Here is a 17,048-nt window from a genome sequence, read left to right on the forward strand (position 1 = left end):
CATTGGCCTCTCATCCTATGTGAGCTTCTAGAAGTTACTCAGTATTACACAATCACAAGTGTTGTCCTGACTGCCTTCCCTTTGATTTTCCAGCTCTGTCCCAACAGCCGCCTTGGCCAGAATAACTTGGCAGCCAGAAAGAGAGAGAAGTCTTTCTGCCCCCCACCTACCTGCCAGAGAGCATTCTCTGGAACGCTTCTGTAGTTTATGAAATCAGGTGAGCAAGGAAGATAAAGACAGTGGCACCATAAATGGCTATTGATAGTCACTTTAATGTTTTGAGGCTATGACCTAGGGGCAAGCTATTACCCGTCAGCTGTACTGCACTAAGTACAAAATAGAACCAACCAGGGGTGGTTACTGTGGAGAAAACGCCTTGTGCTAACTTGCTGTCCTGTGGGAACTTCTGTTCCTAAAGCTCTGGGAAGAACAGAGCAATTAATGTCTGTGAGGCTCAAGTGGATATTGCTCATTAGGTTGTACTTCATGTGTATTTCTGGTGTTGTATTTGTGACTTTGGCCCCCGGGGGCTAGCTGAGGGATAAAATGTTGCTGCTTTAAGCACACGGCAGAGTAATAGCTACTGTGGCTGCCACAGGGAGCTGGTAATGCAAGGGGAAGGCAGACATGGAGCAGAGGAAAGGAATGAGACTTGGGCAGCATTTGCAGTGTGCCTGCTAAATAGGGAGGGAAGCAATGGGCCTTTCCCCTTGGCAGGCGTGTTTGGGGTGCCAAATCCTCCAGGCTGCATCCGTTTGAACCGTTTGTTTTAGCCCAGTCCTTGCAATCTGAGTTGTTTTTACTTATGAGAAAGGTATGTCTGGTGTATTTGTGCACTTGGTGAGAGGTGTTAGTTTCCAATAAAGTCTGCAAGTAAGGTCTGTATGGGAAATGCTGAAAAAATGCTAATGCTTCTAAAAGGTTTTTAGTATTGATGCTCTTTCGATCTGCTGCAAATGAGGTTCTGTGAATGCTGGTTTTGACAGTAGAAGAGGCCTTAAAGGTTTCTGACCTCAGTTATTCTTTCCCATCCTTGCACTGAAGTTTCACAATAATAACTGGTGGTGGGGCCGTATGGTGAATTGAACTGACTCAAATTTAGAAAGTATTTTAAAAGTATTATTTTCATGCTGTGAAGGGAAGGGGATATATTATTCCCATGACTAGGTTGTTTCTGTGCTATTTGGGGAGTGGACAGTGAACAGCAATACAAGGTTGACACCTCCCTAGGTTAGCATTCAAAAGATAACATTCACAGAATCACAGCTTAAATTTTTTCTTTATTTGTGCAATCTTTACTGTTTATCCTGGGATTGCTGATTAAGTATATCGCTGTCTTCAGCCTTTTATGCTAACTACAAGTGTTTCCCTTTAGGCTTACTGTTGTGTGTTCACCTGTTTGAAAAAATACTTTGGTTCCTTTATGTTGTGGCTACGCACCATGTGTATTTTCAAGTACATCAGCATGAAAGTTTAGATCCTGCAATCATTCCATAGCAAAGTTTGAAATGTAATGGTTGATACTTCAAGGTCAAGGATACTTTTGCAAGAGTACTGTGATATTTTGATATGAGGTCTGAGATGGCATTTTGGCTTGTAGGGCTGGCAAGACTTAAAAAAACCCAAACTGTTTTTTTAGAAAACACTGAGAAAACCTCAGGCGTATGTAATAGATGCAGTGCATAAGGCTCTTAGCAATGTGCATGTAAGTTCAGAGTCTTGCAGGTGACACTTTGAAATGGAAAAGTTTCTGAAAATACGTGTCTCCAAACATGAAAGAGAAGAGCAATGGCTTCAGCTTTGCTGTTTGTTGTACTTCAATGCATGTAACAGTGCCAGGATAATAAAGCTCATCCTCTGGCATCTTCATGGTCATTTTCACAGGTGTTTTGCTATTAAAACTACTAAAACTATACAATGACACTTAGAATGAATGGAAATTACAAAGTTATGTTTGATACATGGATATGTCAATCAACTTCTGCACTTGGTAGTTGGTTTGTTGCTGTCTGTGGAAGAGGAGGAAGGTTTTTACGCACCTTAACACCTTGAGAAGTTTGATTGTAGTTGCCCTTCAATGTAAACGATGTAAAAATAGTAGATTAAGATCATAGTGATTGATTTGGTGAAGTCAAAGAAAGCTTGACCAAGAGAATGGCAGCTCTTATAGGGAAATGGGAAGGTGGGAAAGGATAGGAAATCTTCGTTAACTGGGCTGGTTTTTTAATAGAAAAGCAAGCACAACTTATCAAAACCAAGGCTGCTACTTGTGAATGGGTGTACAAGCAGGGAGTTCACACCTGATTTCAGTGAAAGAGCGGAGTCTAAAGCATTTGTCTTGATCTTTTCTGACTCCCTTTCTCACTCATACTTGCTCCCTGCTCCATTCTCACTCGTTCCTGTTTTCAGTAGCTGAATCAGGAAGGGATTTCCCTTGGCATTCTCCTCTAATAAAACAGAAATATGGGTTTCTGTGTTTACATAAATTTATTGCCAGCCTCCAGGCTTCTCTTTCTGTGCCTGTAGTTCAAAATGAATTGCTGTACACTGTCAGCAGATTGAGAATACTGGTTTCTTTTTATTTTTTTTTTTAATTATCTACCACAACATTATCTTAAAAAACTTTATCTGTTCAATGCATATTTATGGAAGAAAGGGAGGATTTTCCCCTGACACAGGAGGAAGACAGAAAGAGAAAGTTGAAAGTGGAAAAACTACTTTGGCCCCCTGTGTAAACTGAAATTTTATATCCCTGGTAATTGCCTTCAAAACCCTAGAAAAGGCACTGCTGCTGTAGCTATGGCATTCTGCCATATAGCAGCATCCAACAGATTCCCTTTTACTTATGCTCCTTCCAAATATATCCTTTGCATTTGGTCTCTGTTTTGTGGGCAGTGTGACCCACTGCTTAGTCCCGCTGCCTGTCTGCTGGAATTCTTGGAATTTTACTGAAAGTCTCTGTACATGTTAGTGCCTTTCCTGGAAGAGAATTTCAGCTAGAAACAGCAAGAATTCTGATGGGAAGGGAAAACACTCATGCTCACAGAGACAAGCTTGAAAAGATGGGTTTGGATGTACCTTATGTATTGTAGTCTGACAGCAGATTGCTGCTTCTCAACCCAAAAACATCCTCTGAGTGTGTTTTCTAAACAGGTCTAGTGATTTTAGGTGAATTGCTCTCGATTCTTGAGCAGCTGGATTTATAATATGATATTGCAGAGGAATGCATAGTCTAGTCTAATAATACAGGGCTGTCTAAATAGATTACACAGCTTTTACTCAATTCTGCTTTTCAGTGCCAGTAAGGCAGAGCCAGACATATTCAGGAGCACAGCATAGATGAAACAGACTCTGGGTCTTCTCCTCCTAAAATGGCTGTAAATCTACTTATTGTTTGTACAGCTCTAAATCCTCTTTTGTCTCTGAATAGGAAAGAGGGTTGTTTATACTGTGAGATACGATGCATATAAGTGAGCCTTGGCTCTTATTTACACACCTACATAATCCCTGCAGAGAGGGAGGGACTCCCAGTTGTTCTCTGGGGATGCTTATTTTCCTCTGTTGACCCAGAGAGGAGAGGTGGAGGGAAGGGCAATCTTTCCTTATATTTCACTGCAAAGACGTAAATATTTCCCCTTCTACACCCCTCCACCCCCCCACCCCCCCATGCATGCTGATGAATGCTTTATTCAAGCCAACTAATTTCCAGACCTGGAAAAAATATTTGAGAAAGTATGTGGCGATTTAAAAACAAAGGGAGAAGCTGTTGTGGAGAGCAGGCAAAATGCTGTGAGTCTTTGGAAGCAGTAAAGCTTATGGAGGGAACAGTAGGGACCTGAATAGAACAGCTTTGAAAGCCATTCTGCTACTGGTGTATAAGCTGAAAGACAGAGTGAAAGCCAATTTTCTTATCTCAACAGTATGAGCCTTGCAATCAAGGCAGTTCTCATTTTTAATTGTCACCTGTACTGGCAGCCAGCTTAATGTTCCTGCACAGAAAAGTGTCTGCAGTTACCTTCACAGTTGCATCTGGAGCTAAAGGTGCTTACACACATCCCACCCAGCCTCTGCTTGCTTTGTCTGACAGCAGGCTCCTCTTCAGTGCTCGGGATGTCCTTCCAGAGGGTTCATCGGGAATGCTTTGTGCTTGAGAAAGTGCTTAATTTTTGTTTTAGATCCCTATCTTCCCCCTTTTAGCCTCTTTACCAATGGAAAAAATGGCCTATCTGCTGATCTTTGAATCAAAAGGGACTTGTTAGCTGGATTTTTGCTGGTATGATGGAAAAAAGTCTATCTGATTCTAGAAATGGAAATCCAGGCTCTGTAGGTTTTCTTGAAAACTTAAATATTTGAGTTTAAATATTGAGCTAAAAAATATCTTGAATTGCTTTATTGACTGATATATGTGTGGTTAAGGAAAGCACACTACTTGCCTCAAATGCCTGCGGTTTTTCTACTAATCTTTGTGAAAAGCAGGCAAAGAAGTGAGTACCTTAGAAAAACTGTAATTGTCTTCTCTTCCTCTTTCATATTAGTATGAATCAGTAACAGCTTCAGTGAAACTTTCTGAAATAGCTGATATAAAAATTAGTGTTAAATAATCCAAAGGACAATCAAACCCAGGGCAAAACCAAGTGAAAATCAAAATAGTCCTATTGGACCACTGTTATCAATGGAACCTATTGCTGGTTTAAATTTTTCGTAAGTTTAATGAATTTGGAGTACCAGAGGTGATGCTTATCAGAAACTATAAGCTAATATCCACTGTGATGAGTGTTACTGTTCATATTTTAAATACATTCCTCTCAAACTGCAAGAAGTTATCTTTTTCCCCTGTCTCAGACTTGCATGCCCTAAAATCTGCACTTTTTTGGTGACATCGCTGTTGTTCATGGCTACTCTGTAAAAATACTTGAGGAAGGAAGAGCTTAGTTCTACTAATCTGTCTTCCTACAGACTTTTTTTTAAAAAAAAAATATGGAAGTTTGGTGCCATTTAAAAATCTACTTAAAATGCAATGTGTAGTAGGGTGCTGCCTCTATAATGCTAGGAAAATGTCTTTAATTACCTTCTGGATAAAAGCTACAGGTATTATCTTGATGATATTTTTCCGCAGTCATGTTATTAACTAGCATGACATGTTTGGGAAGCTTCTACTCTGTAACAGCCAATGTGTATTTGTTGAGAACAGTCATGTCAAACCAATCTAATTTCTTCCATTGACAAGGTAACGGGCCGTTTGGATAGGAAAAAGGAACAGATGTATATCTTTAGCAAACCTTTGTTTTGCACAATATTCCCATGAGCAAAATAGATTAATACATTTATATGTAACTAGGAAAAAAAAAAAAGTATCAGTAGTGTAAGGACAGAATGAATGAGTAAGCAAAGTGGGATGCTTCAGGGATCTTTCTTGGCTGAAATACAGTTCAATCTTTTCATCATTTACTAAGATGATAAAATTGAGGCTACTTCCTCAGTTTTACACTCCTTGTAACCACAGGAACAACTGTGCAGGTAGTAGTTCAGTACAAATATCTGGGAGGTAGTGTGGATCAAAGGCTGAACAAGAGTTTCATGGTTTAACCCTGGCCAGCAACCAAACACTACACAGCCGCTTGCCCACTCCTTCCACAGTGGGATGAGGAAGAGAATCAAAGGAGTAAAAGAAAGAAAATTCATAGTTTGAGATAAAGACAGTTTAATCAGTAAAGCAAGAGCCATGCACACAAGTGAAGCAAAACAAGGATTCATTCGCTACTTCCCATCGGCAGGCAGGTGTTCAGCCATCGCCAGGAAAGCCAGGCTGTGCCGTGTGTAGCGGTTACCTGGGAGGACAAACGCTGTAATGCTGAATGTCCCCGCCTTCCTTCCTTCCTTTCCCCAGCTTTACATGCTGAGCATGATGACATATGGCATGGAATATATCCCCTTGGCTAGCCTGGGTCAGCTGTCCAGGCTGTGTCCCTGCCCCTCCAGCCCTCTCACTGGCAGGGCTGAAGAAACTGAAAAGTCCTTGACCCAGTACAGATACCACCCAGCAACAACCAAACCCATCAGTGTGCTATCAACACTGTTCTCACACCAAATCCGGAACAGCTCTGCACCAGCCACTAAGAAGAAAACCAACTCTATCTCAGGCAAAACCAGGACAAGGAGATAACTGTCTAACACAGTTACCAGAAGGGCAGAGGTAAATGAAATTACATAGTTTGAAAAATGTGAAATAATTCTAAATGTTGATTAAAATGTAGTTGGAATGTCATGCTAAGTTCTGGTTTAGGAGAGAGCCAAGTGGGCCAAGAAGACCAGAAGTCAAAGGAAAGCAAGAAAAAATTATCACAGCACAGAAAAGATGACCAGTAAGGGAAGACAGACACAAAATTGCTTTAATATACTGAAAACGAGACCTAGGAAGAGACAAAAGTCTTGAAATATGTTAAGAATACCTATAAAGAGAAAGAACAATTTATTTTCATGTTTAAAGGACAAGAACTAATGAGCTTAGGCCACAACAAAGAGTATTAAGCATCAGGAAAATAATTCTGACTTTAAGTATAGCAAAGTCTGAATGAATTGTCTGGAAAGTAATGGATTATCAGCATAGGAAGTTTTGAAGAATAAGCCTGACCAATATCTGTCAGGAAGGTGTAGGATTACAGAAGAACCAGATGTCCTCTGTTTTTTGCAGGGGTGTGTGAACCCCAGTTCAACTCATAAAGAGTAATTGGGGAAACCTTTGTTAAAGTTTGTAATGTGCATAACGGGACAATGACATGGAAAACTTGGCATTACTTGACCAGAACTGACCTCCTGTTAGAGACATTGTACGCAAATGTCTTCACTGAAGCTATTGTTCCCAACTGTTGTTGCTTCTGTCATTCCATTGAACGCTTATGTCTTTGTCGGGCGGATTGTGACGATGATCACTTGCCGCGCTTTAAATATCTCCAGGGTATGTTATTTTCAAGGCAGGCAGCTGTTAGGCTGGCTCCACTGATTGTCAAACTGCACTTTGTAGTGAGTTATAATAACATGATGGGTTTTTTTGTTAGTCTTAAATAGCATGAATATTTTCAAAATATCTTTTATCACCACTCTGAACGCAAACACAAGCCCTTAAACCTTGTTGGAATAGAAGTTAATGTTTTGGGAATGTCAAATCTCTAGCTGAAAGACAGTGTAAAAAATTTGTCATTGTTATTCTGTGCGGGTTTATTTCGCTGTTTTCTGTGTGCCTCTAAAGTGTTCTGAGGTTCAGTTGTCCAGAAAAGTGACCTGTGCTATTCAGTATGGAGGCTTCTGGAAAATATGGGAGTGCAGCAGGCCTTGCCTGCATAGTTCTTTACCAGATGGGTTGTAAAGTTGGGGAAGCAGTCAGAAAACCAAGGGAAGCCTTTAGCTTTCTCTGAAAGCTACATCAAAAATAATGGACCACCTTGCTTTTAAACAGAGGTTTCTGCATGCAGGAAGGACCTTCTGTCCACTAGGCTTATTCTGCCACTGAAATTACCACTGTAGCAAGTGGGATGCTGACTTGACATCCTGGAGAGAAAACCAGATGTAAAGCAATTTCCTTGTATCGCTGTAGGTCAGGTCTGCAGATGCAGCGGGACGCCAAGGTCCAAAGGTAATAAACTGAAAACTTCCCTCTGTTGTTTGAATTTCTGCTGTGCAGGATGCCACCGAGCAACGGTGTGCAGTCTGACAGTAGGGCTTCAGCTTTAGACTTAGGCAACGTTTGTTGCCCACCTGTGGCAGTATTTGTGCCACCAAAACAGCAGCTACCCAAGTGATCCAGACAACTGCCTGAACACCAGGGCCTATTGAGGCTTTTCTTTAGGTTGTTTTTGGAGAACATACAGCACTTCTTTATTTACTTGTTCAAAGCTGCTCTTTAGTTGGTTTGAGACAATCTTCACACTAACTGAGCTAAAAAAGGGTCTATAAAAGCTGAAATTCCCCAACAGTGTGAGAAAAATCTCGTAATAGTTATGTTGTACGTTCATTTCACTGGATCTGTTTTGCCTGTCTGTAACTCAAATCATTGCTTAATTATGTTTTTGCCTTCAGATTTATTGCAAATATTATTACGCCTGAACATACCTCCCACACCTCTGCAGCAATCTGTTTGATCTATTTTGAATGGTTGTCTCTTTCAAATATTATTTCAACTCATCAACATGCTTAAAGTGCATGTCTTTTTCACAGATGACACTGTGCCATCTGGGTTTCTGTTCAGATAACAAATGCCCCTTTCTTTGTTTAATCTCACTTACAAATTTTCTTTTTAATGGCTGACCACTATTCTTTAATCTTCACCTAATTTTCTATATTTCTGTTTAATAGAATAGACCCATGCATGTGTTTAACACAAGAAATTGGCCTCTTTTTTTTGTGTGTGTGTTGATTATTTCCTTGATTAAGTTTTCGATTTAAGCTACGTCAGGTTGACTCTCTAAATTGATTTATTGATCAAAAAAAGTGAAAATTACTAATTTTACCACCCTGCTGGTGAACTTTTTCTTTTTTGCTTGTTCGTTTTAAAGCAGTGATATAAAATATCAGCTTGTGTATAGATTTTCCATATGTTGTTAGTATTAGTTCGGAGTTGTTTGAAGAAGCAATAGAAACACAAGCTAAAGGCATCTGAAGTCAGGTATAAACAGCCCCAGGCTGCGAAGATGTTTAAAATGGTTCATTGTGCTGAAAGGTGAATGAGCGTTTAAGCATAAATAAGAGGGCTTACAGCATTTTAATTTACAGCTGTTATATAATGAAGTAATTTTAACAAGCAGACAAACTACATGGGTAAATAACAGCATGCTTATGACTATGAAAACGTTATACTTAAATGCCAACTTACTTTGACCCTGTGTGTTTACCTGTCAGGCAAAGACCTGATGATACCCCAGTCCTTCTGACTGCAGGATCCAGTTTATCGTAATTTCAAGAGCAGATTTTCTTCATATATGCTAGCAGAGAGAGATATCCAGAAGCCAAGCATTTCTCTCAGGCTCCCCGTATTAGGCCTTTCAGGTGTTAATTTAAATTCTGTCATGTCAGATGACAGCATATTTTAACAGTCAAAGTAACTTACAGGATGCTTAATAACTATACAACCTGTGGAAGACATTTTGGCAAAATCTTTGTTTGATTTTTAATCTTTGTTTAAATCTCTCCTGTTCTTGAGTGGAAGATTTTTCTTTAAGTGGAAAATTGTTTGGAAGCCTCAGTTTTTTACATTGTTTGAAGGTAATAGAAATAGATCAAACGCCAGCATCAGTTGTTAATGTTTTCTTACAACAGAATGAACACGTAAAAGATCAACTCATTCTGTAAGAGGAGAGCAGTTCTTTCACAGGCTGAATTAAGAACAAAATAAAACCTTTGCCCTGCTATAGGTTTGCCTGGTTGCACACGTGTGACTGAGAAAACTGACTCTTGGATACGCACCACAGGCTGTCAGCTGCAGAGCCCCCTTGTGTATGTATTTGTGTGTGTGTGTATATATATATAGAAATATAAAATACACAGGACTTATCAGTGCAGCTCCTTAGGGCTTAATGGGCCATGTTGTCCCTTGTTCATGGTAGCCAGACTATTTTCTTTCTTTTTGTTGTTGGTTTTTTGGTTTTTTTTTTTTTTTTTTCTGTGTTTGTTTTTTGGTTTTGTTGTTGTTGTGCGTATCCTTAAGTTTGTTCCTCCCTGCCCATTCCATTCAGCAGACCCCATCCCATCCTGCAGTGCTGAGGTAGCAGGGTAAGTGTTTCTTTGCTGGCTCTAATATTGGTGGTGACCTCTTGTCAGCAGGTGGAACAGAGGTTACTGCAGTGGCAAACTGCAGCAGCAGAGTGCTAAAGGCCAGTAAAGTTACTGCCTGTCACAGTATATGTCCTTAGTGAATATGAATCAAAGCTGAACTCTTATTGCCTGCTGTGGGTTGGCTTTAATGAAGCAAAAACATTGGAAACGTATCCTTTGGCATCATCTTGGAATATCTATATCTTCTCTCTTGTTTAAAACAAACAAAACTATTCCATTTCCAGTTAACTGAATGGTTAACTTGTAATTTTGTTCCAGTGGGAATTTACCACAAAAATGTTGAGCATTTGCTTTGGAGTAGATCAAAAATCACTTTCTCACAAAAGAACTCTCTTTCTTATACAGAAAAGTACCAAAATAACTCTCATTCTATAAATTCTCCACAGCCTTTTTAAAAAATCAGGGATATGTGTTACAACATTTTATGGTATTGCTCAGGTCATATAAAGTATGAAAAATTCTGTTTATGAATTTGCTTTCTTGGGCTCTTTGGCAGAAAATAAACTTCTGTGGAATAAATGCATCACACCTGTAGGTCCTAGAAAGTGAGCTTAAAAGTGCAGCTATTTAACTTGTGTAAATAACTGCCAGAAGGAAAGAACTGAAGTTTGGAGAAATACTTTGAAATTTTAATTGTCTGACAATGAAAGCTGAAATGCTTTTCTAAATGGATTTTTACATTGTATATTCTTCTAATTCTTCCTGTGACTTTTTTTTTTTAATGTTAGTCTATGAATTCATGTTACATGAAATCAGATTACAAAAAATAGCAAACCACAGCCTCCTGTACATCAGAAAACATTTCAATGCCACAGGTAAGTACAACTTTACAGTCTTTCCATTTACAATGCCACGTATAGAGCTTAATGAATGTGATGTGCTAGTGTATATTATGGGATAAGTTTCCTAGTAATAACAGAAAATTAGCTTGCAGTTCCCATATGATATAACAAGTTGCATTGCAGAGGAGGTTCTAGGATGAAGTGCTCATCTAAAATTTAATTTAGGGCTGAAAACCTGTACTCTGTTACTCATCATCCATTTACCCTGCATTCTCCATTTTAATTGTTCTGTGATGATCTTTGAATAATACAGCTGTCATGAGAATGTCAGATGAACAGAAGTACATGACTTACCAATCCATTGAGGACACTGAGGACGCTGACCTCCTTTACATAAACTCATGTTCTATTTCAATCAAATATGCCATCACATCACCCATACATTTACAATAGCTTCATAAAAAGTCTGTGCTGGCACATACAACAGACAATTAGACCATCCTGCTGAGTCCACTTACAATGAAACAGGACTCAGGAGTGGGTGAAAATCATCAAGTGATAATAAGCATATTGTTTCATTGTTCATAATACGTTGAGTAGGGAAAAGTGCAGCTGTCAAAAGTCAATATGCCTGTATACTGTTGTCCCAGAAGGACAAATGCACTTAGGGTCTTCTCATTACTGTAATTACAAAAGTAATCTGTTTTAAAAGAAGACTAGAGCTACCATGTAAATGGGTATTAAATTTAGCAGCGCAGCACCAGTTTGTTACTTCTCAGCACCATCAGTTTTCCTACATAAAGCACCCCCAAAAAACACCAGCAGACGGACTCTCTTAGATGGTTTGTTCTGTAGATACATTTAACTAATAATATAACATAAAAAACATCAGGCAATCAGTTCCAGAAGGGGAAAGAAATAACACAGAGACACGATCACATCTGCCACAACAGGACTGTTTTAGTGGCATGTAATCCCAGTGTTATGGCAGATACAAGTAGCCCTATTAGAAACGTTTCAAGTTTGAATTAGAAGTCCTCCCATGCATCAAAATTAAACAGAAGTGTTAACAGTGCAAGTGACCCTTTTCTAAAAGCCATAGAAGAGGGTGAAGCAGTGGTGAGAACAGAATATATTGCGAGGCACGAAGTTGTTCAGGTTTACAGCATCCTTCTCGACTTCTAGTGAACGTGCTACAGATAACCTTGTTGTGAAATAGAATGGCTTTGAAATGAATGTAGCTGAGAAAACTAGTTTTGCTGTAGGATTATTCTTCTGTATTTGTGACAGTAGCAAGAAGAATCACTTCTAAAACAAAGCTTTCTTCCAGATAAGGTGAATCCCACCCTTCTTTCAACTCTATTCATGCTTAGATTCCTATAATAGAAAGGGCAAAACACCTGCCAAACTCTGCAAGGACACGGTGTACGCTAACAATGTGGGAAAAAGTAGTAATAAAATGCTTCATAATGAAGAAGGGATTGTACTTAGCAGACAGTTTCCTGGTGCAGGAAGTGCAAGATTTTCTTTTCTTCAGTTGAATTTTTTTGGGGGTGATGTTAATTCACAAGCATAAAAAGGCATTTAAGTTCCCCCCCGCCCTCAGCTCAGAAGGTACTTTGTGTTTTAAGGCTTGTATAAAATAGTGAATTTTCTCTTCAGAAAATGTTAGGTGGAAAATGAAGAGCTGTCTTAACTCTCCATGTAAAATTTATAATAAAGGTAGTTTCATACTTTAAACATAAAGATTATATTGAAAATAAAGGCAGCTGCTTAGAACAGCTGCCCTTATGTAGATACCAGATATTTTTAGTTGTGAATAAGTAGGACAAAGGGGAAACGCAAGAAGTGTCTTAGGTGACAGTTTCCCCTCTCAAGTAAAGAACACAATGAAATTTTTCCTAACTTTCCTTCTTACTGTGTCAAGTTATATGCATACCAAGGGGCGGCTGCCTGCACTCGGAAATACAGCCCTGACTGCTCTAGCCAGCTCCCTGTCCACCTTCTCCAGCTCTAACCCTTCTCTCTGCAGTGTCTCCCTTTCCAGTTCCTTGTATTTCTCAGGACAGCACATAAACACTCCTTTTCAGTTTGCATAGGTGAGCTCAAATCAGCTGAGGCAGAGAAAGAAATGCTGGTAAAACAGAATAAAGAAAGGAGAGACTATGAGAGAGAGTAAGGGACTGGAAGAAACGGGGATAAAAAAGGTGTCAGTGTTTTCTACCTGAGATCCAACACCCACGCTTGGGTTTGGACACTAACTTCAGGCAGTGTCGTACAAGTTCCTGCACATGATGTAGATTGAAGCTGCTTGACAATATGGGTCGTGTGAGATGTCTCGGCAACTTTGGCTGCTTCTGAGAGTGGAAATGGTGGATGGCCAGGGACAGTCTGCCTTTGGGTTCCCATGACACCCCCTGAAGAGGAGAGCCGGCACCCTTGATTTTACGTAGTGTAACTAGGTGAATGCCCATCAGGATGCTTTGAGCTGCCTGTCGTACAGAGGAGCAGAGCCTGGCTCCTCACCTCACAAAAGCCTGATAAACCGCACCCAGCTCTGCAGGTGTCAGATACAGGTAATATTATGATAGCAGTGCCACGTGAGTTAAAATCTTGTGTGCTTTTGAGTCAGCAGCTACCACTGGGGACATGGAGACACCTCTTCATGTTTTCACGCTATCCAAAAATACATTGGCAGGGTGACTTTGCTAGTTCTTCCAGCTCTCCTTCACGTTAATGGAATCTGTGCTATTATTGCATTTACACTCTGTCAGGGCTTGAAGTCCGAATTGGAAGCTGGATTTTTCAAGATGTCACGTGTATCTGCATCAAAAATCAGTCCTCAGTGCCTTACCCTTCCATGGTGAAGTAAGCGTAATGCTGACAGTAAATAGGTAATAGCTAAACCCCTTTGGTCTGTAATACGCAAAGTATTTTGGTCATATGAACTTTATGGTATGATTCTGAGTCATTATGGGGTTTGGGCATAATTCCATATGCTTCCTTTTTTTTTTCCTGGTATAAGGAATTATTAACCTCCCCCCCCCCCCCCCCCCCCCCCCCCTTAGTTAAAGCCTTGGATGAAGTGTGTGTCTCTGTGTAAATCAGCTCACAGCACTTGGGAGCCCTTTTTGTTAAACTGTATGCTGTGTTATCTTTAAAGGTATCACGGTGCTATGTGGACCAAATTTATGCTCAGTCTGTGCTTGTTACAATGGTATCTGCCTCTCGGGATTTATTTAGCATTTATAATAATACTTGCTAAATTTTTATTTCGGTAGTAAGTAAGGTTTTATGAAAAGAATTATTCTTCTATTTGTGGTTATATCATCCAACTTTGCTTCCTCTGGTCTGTCTCATTCCACCTACTATTGTCAGCATCCCTGCTCCTGCTGGTACAAGCTGTTGTCCCAGTCTGCTCCAGACTTTTAATTTGTGAGTCTTGCTGTTTATTCTAAGTTCTTCTTTGTTACAGTCTTCCTGTGAGTGAGAGGCTACAACTGCTATTGGCTTTCCTGCCCTACCGATCTTTCAATTTCTTTTCTTTTACTCCCAAATGACTGTCTTCCTGGTGCTGCAAAGTAGATTGTGTTCCCAATGTTACTTATTTTTGTGAGGCCTTTATGCTTTCTATTTTGTCAGTAAACACCAACACGGTTGCTGCTGCCTGGTGGGATGCCTATGCTGACCTAGCTTGCAGCAGCAGTTTCTTTCACCCTTCTGCATTGCTACTTTTGTCTCTTGTCATTGTAATCATTACTAGGTTTTTGGCAGTTTTTTGCATCAGCTAATGCTCATTCATGTAATTTTCTTCACTTCATCCCTGTCCTATGCACCTGTCACATTCGATTGTCTCTGCCATTTATTTGACTCCTCAGGCTTTACATATGCATATACACCCGATTTATGTGGACGACTTTTCACTACTTCCCTAATGGCTTTTGCAAATCTGGCCAATTTCAGCTACAATTTAGAAAGGTAAAGTTATCCAGGACAAGAAAGTTTCTACCCTTTCCATGGTAACAAACAGCACTGAAAAAGAGCACCGCTACTGTAGGTGTTTTCATGAACATGTTATTGGGCACTAGAGGTGCTGTGCTGCAGAGAACGCTTTGGAAGGGCTCTGAGGAGACTGTCAGTTTGAGCTCACACTTACAACACGCATCCCTGTGAAACTAAGCTATATTCACATTTGCGTTATGTGCAATTTGTATGACTCTAACAGAAGGCACGTTTTAAAGAAGCTTCACAAGTCTGTGTCTTTCTCAGTTACTGGTACGTATGGAACTTGTGTACAATTTCAGTGGAAGAGACATCAAGTTTGATTATATATACCTGTTTAGAAAAAATTCTTTACTATGGTAAAGAATGTAGGATGTGATCTTTTTTTCTGTGAAGATTAATTTACTTGACCAACTTGTATTTCTGCCTTTTTTTTCATGTACCTGAGAGCTGCTTTTGAGACCCTTTTTGTTTTCTCCTTTCCGGGCTTCACAAGCTGCTGTTGGACAATTTCCTGCTATTGTATAAATAAATCATGCCCATAGTTAAGTATTCTGTATGACTTTTATTTTTTGGCCTGCATTTACCATATGAGTTTATTTTTAGTCTTTATTCTTTCAAAAGATACTGGTTGAATGGAATCTCTCTTGTTTGGTTTGACTCTGTCTTTCTTGCCAGAGGTTATTCTGCTAAGACTGTCAATGGAAATGCAGGAAGCTGAAAAATCCGCAGCGGTAAGGGTTGCTGTAACCCTTTAGTGTCATTCTGCAGGCAATGAGGTCTTTCAGGGGTAAAATACACAGTTCAGGTACTAACTATAGCTATATCTTATCCCAGGGATGAGACATATTAAAGAATGATTTCTTTTATAGTATAGATTTCCTGGTGTGGAGAATAGTGTTGGTATGGGTGACAGTATCTGCTTGGACAACTGCATTTCTAATTTCCAGAGCTCTTCAGAACAGCTCTGTTACTCTGAGTGTTTCTGATATGGCAAATCTTATTTTTGCTTTGCTCCATCCAGATGTAATTCCCTCTATCATCCATTACTTTCAGTAATGATTTTCTACACAGAAGGTTTAACATCTGAGGTGGGACCACTTTAATTGAGTACAGTTGACTGAAATAAAACAAGAGATGCTGGTGTAAGGCTTTGCAATGCAAGGGCTGTGCAATCTAGGGCTCTTGTAAATGGAGGAGGTGATGGCTGTTGGGGATCTAATGCTTACGAGGAGCATGCCTTATCTTTACTACTAGACCTTGGCATTTTTAAACAGTCTTGTTCATCTTCCTTCTCCTTATCTCTCTTAACATCAAATGAGAATACCTTTCTCATAAGGTTTCCAGCTTCACATTTCAGGCAAGCGTGAACAGTTCGATACGGCATCTGTGGTGACACATTTAATTGTCACTTCCTACGTCTACGAGTTTGTACCTCAAACCATGGCCCAACCACAGTGCTTGTTCTGTTAATTACTTTCCTTAGCACTGCCTCTTTGGTGGAAGACAATCCTTCATTGCTGAACCTGGGACCATTTCAGGTGGGTTGAAATAGTGGGCACTAACAATTAGGTATTTCCTGATTTATGTGTTGCCAACAAAATCATAAGGATTCTTTCCATCTGATATTGGGATGCTTTCTGAAACCAGAGAATTGATTGAATATGTTCTTCAAAATTATCATACTGGCGAGAAAGATAAGAATGTCATTGAGTGACACTCACCTTACCCAGCTTTGCTGTCATTTGTCAGTGCAAATGAAGGAGCAACGTCCCCCCCACCCTGGGCTTGAAACCTGAACATGCCTATAGTTAGGCTGCCTTTCTTTAGGAAAGGAATTAAAAAAGAATGGAAACTGATAGTACCTGGCAGCATGACCTCAGAATCTCTGAGGGGTGTTCAAGACTCTTCACTGAATTATATTAATTTTTATCACTGTTGATTACTATGTTTCTTAAAATTGCCTCTGAATGTGTCTTCAGGGATGCAAAATCATGCACACACTTGCTAAATGTTTCCTACACAATCTGAAGGAGCAAGGAGGATGAGATCTAGGTCTGGGGTCTCTAAGGAAGGAGGAGGAAGGTCTGGTCAGTGCAACATCCAAGGAAGGGACTAACATAAGAACAAAATTTGGTGTGAGCAACTTCTAAAGATTTGAGTCAAACCTGGGTGCAATTTTAGGATCCTGTTTTATCCAGATGAATGGAATAGTCATTGGCATAATACTACAGAAAGAAAAAATGTGAAGAAGAAAAGACTTAATAGCATAGTGAGGCTCGCGTTTATGACAGCCTCTGAAAACTGTGTTTCTCTAGCCAGTCAAAATAAAATTCCAAATTTAAGCTGAGATACATAAACCTACAATAAAAGTTTGAGTTGGAGACTGCTGTAAACATGCAGTACAAGTTTGCCTACTCTAGGAGAGAAGTTCTTTCA

The sequence above is a fragment of the Falco punctatus genome, assembly GCF_963210335.1.
Source record: "Falco punctatus genome assembly, chromosome: 4".
Lineage (NCBI taxonomy): Eukaryota > Metazoa > Chordata > Aves > Falconiformes > Falconidae > Falco > Falco punctatus.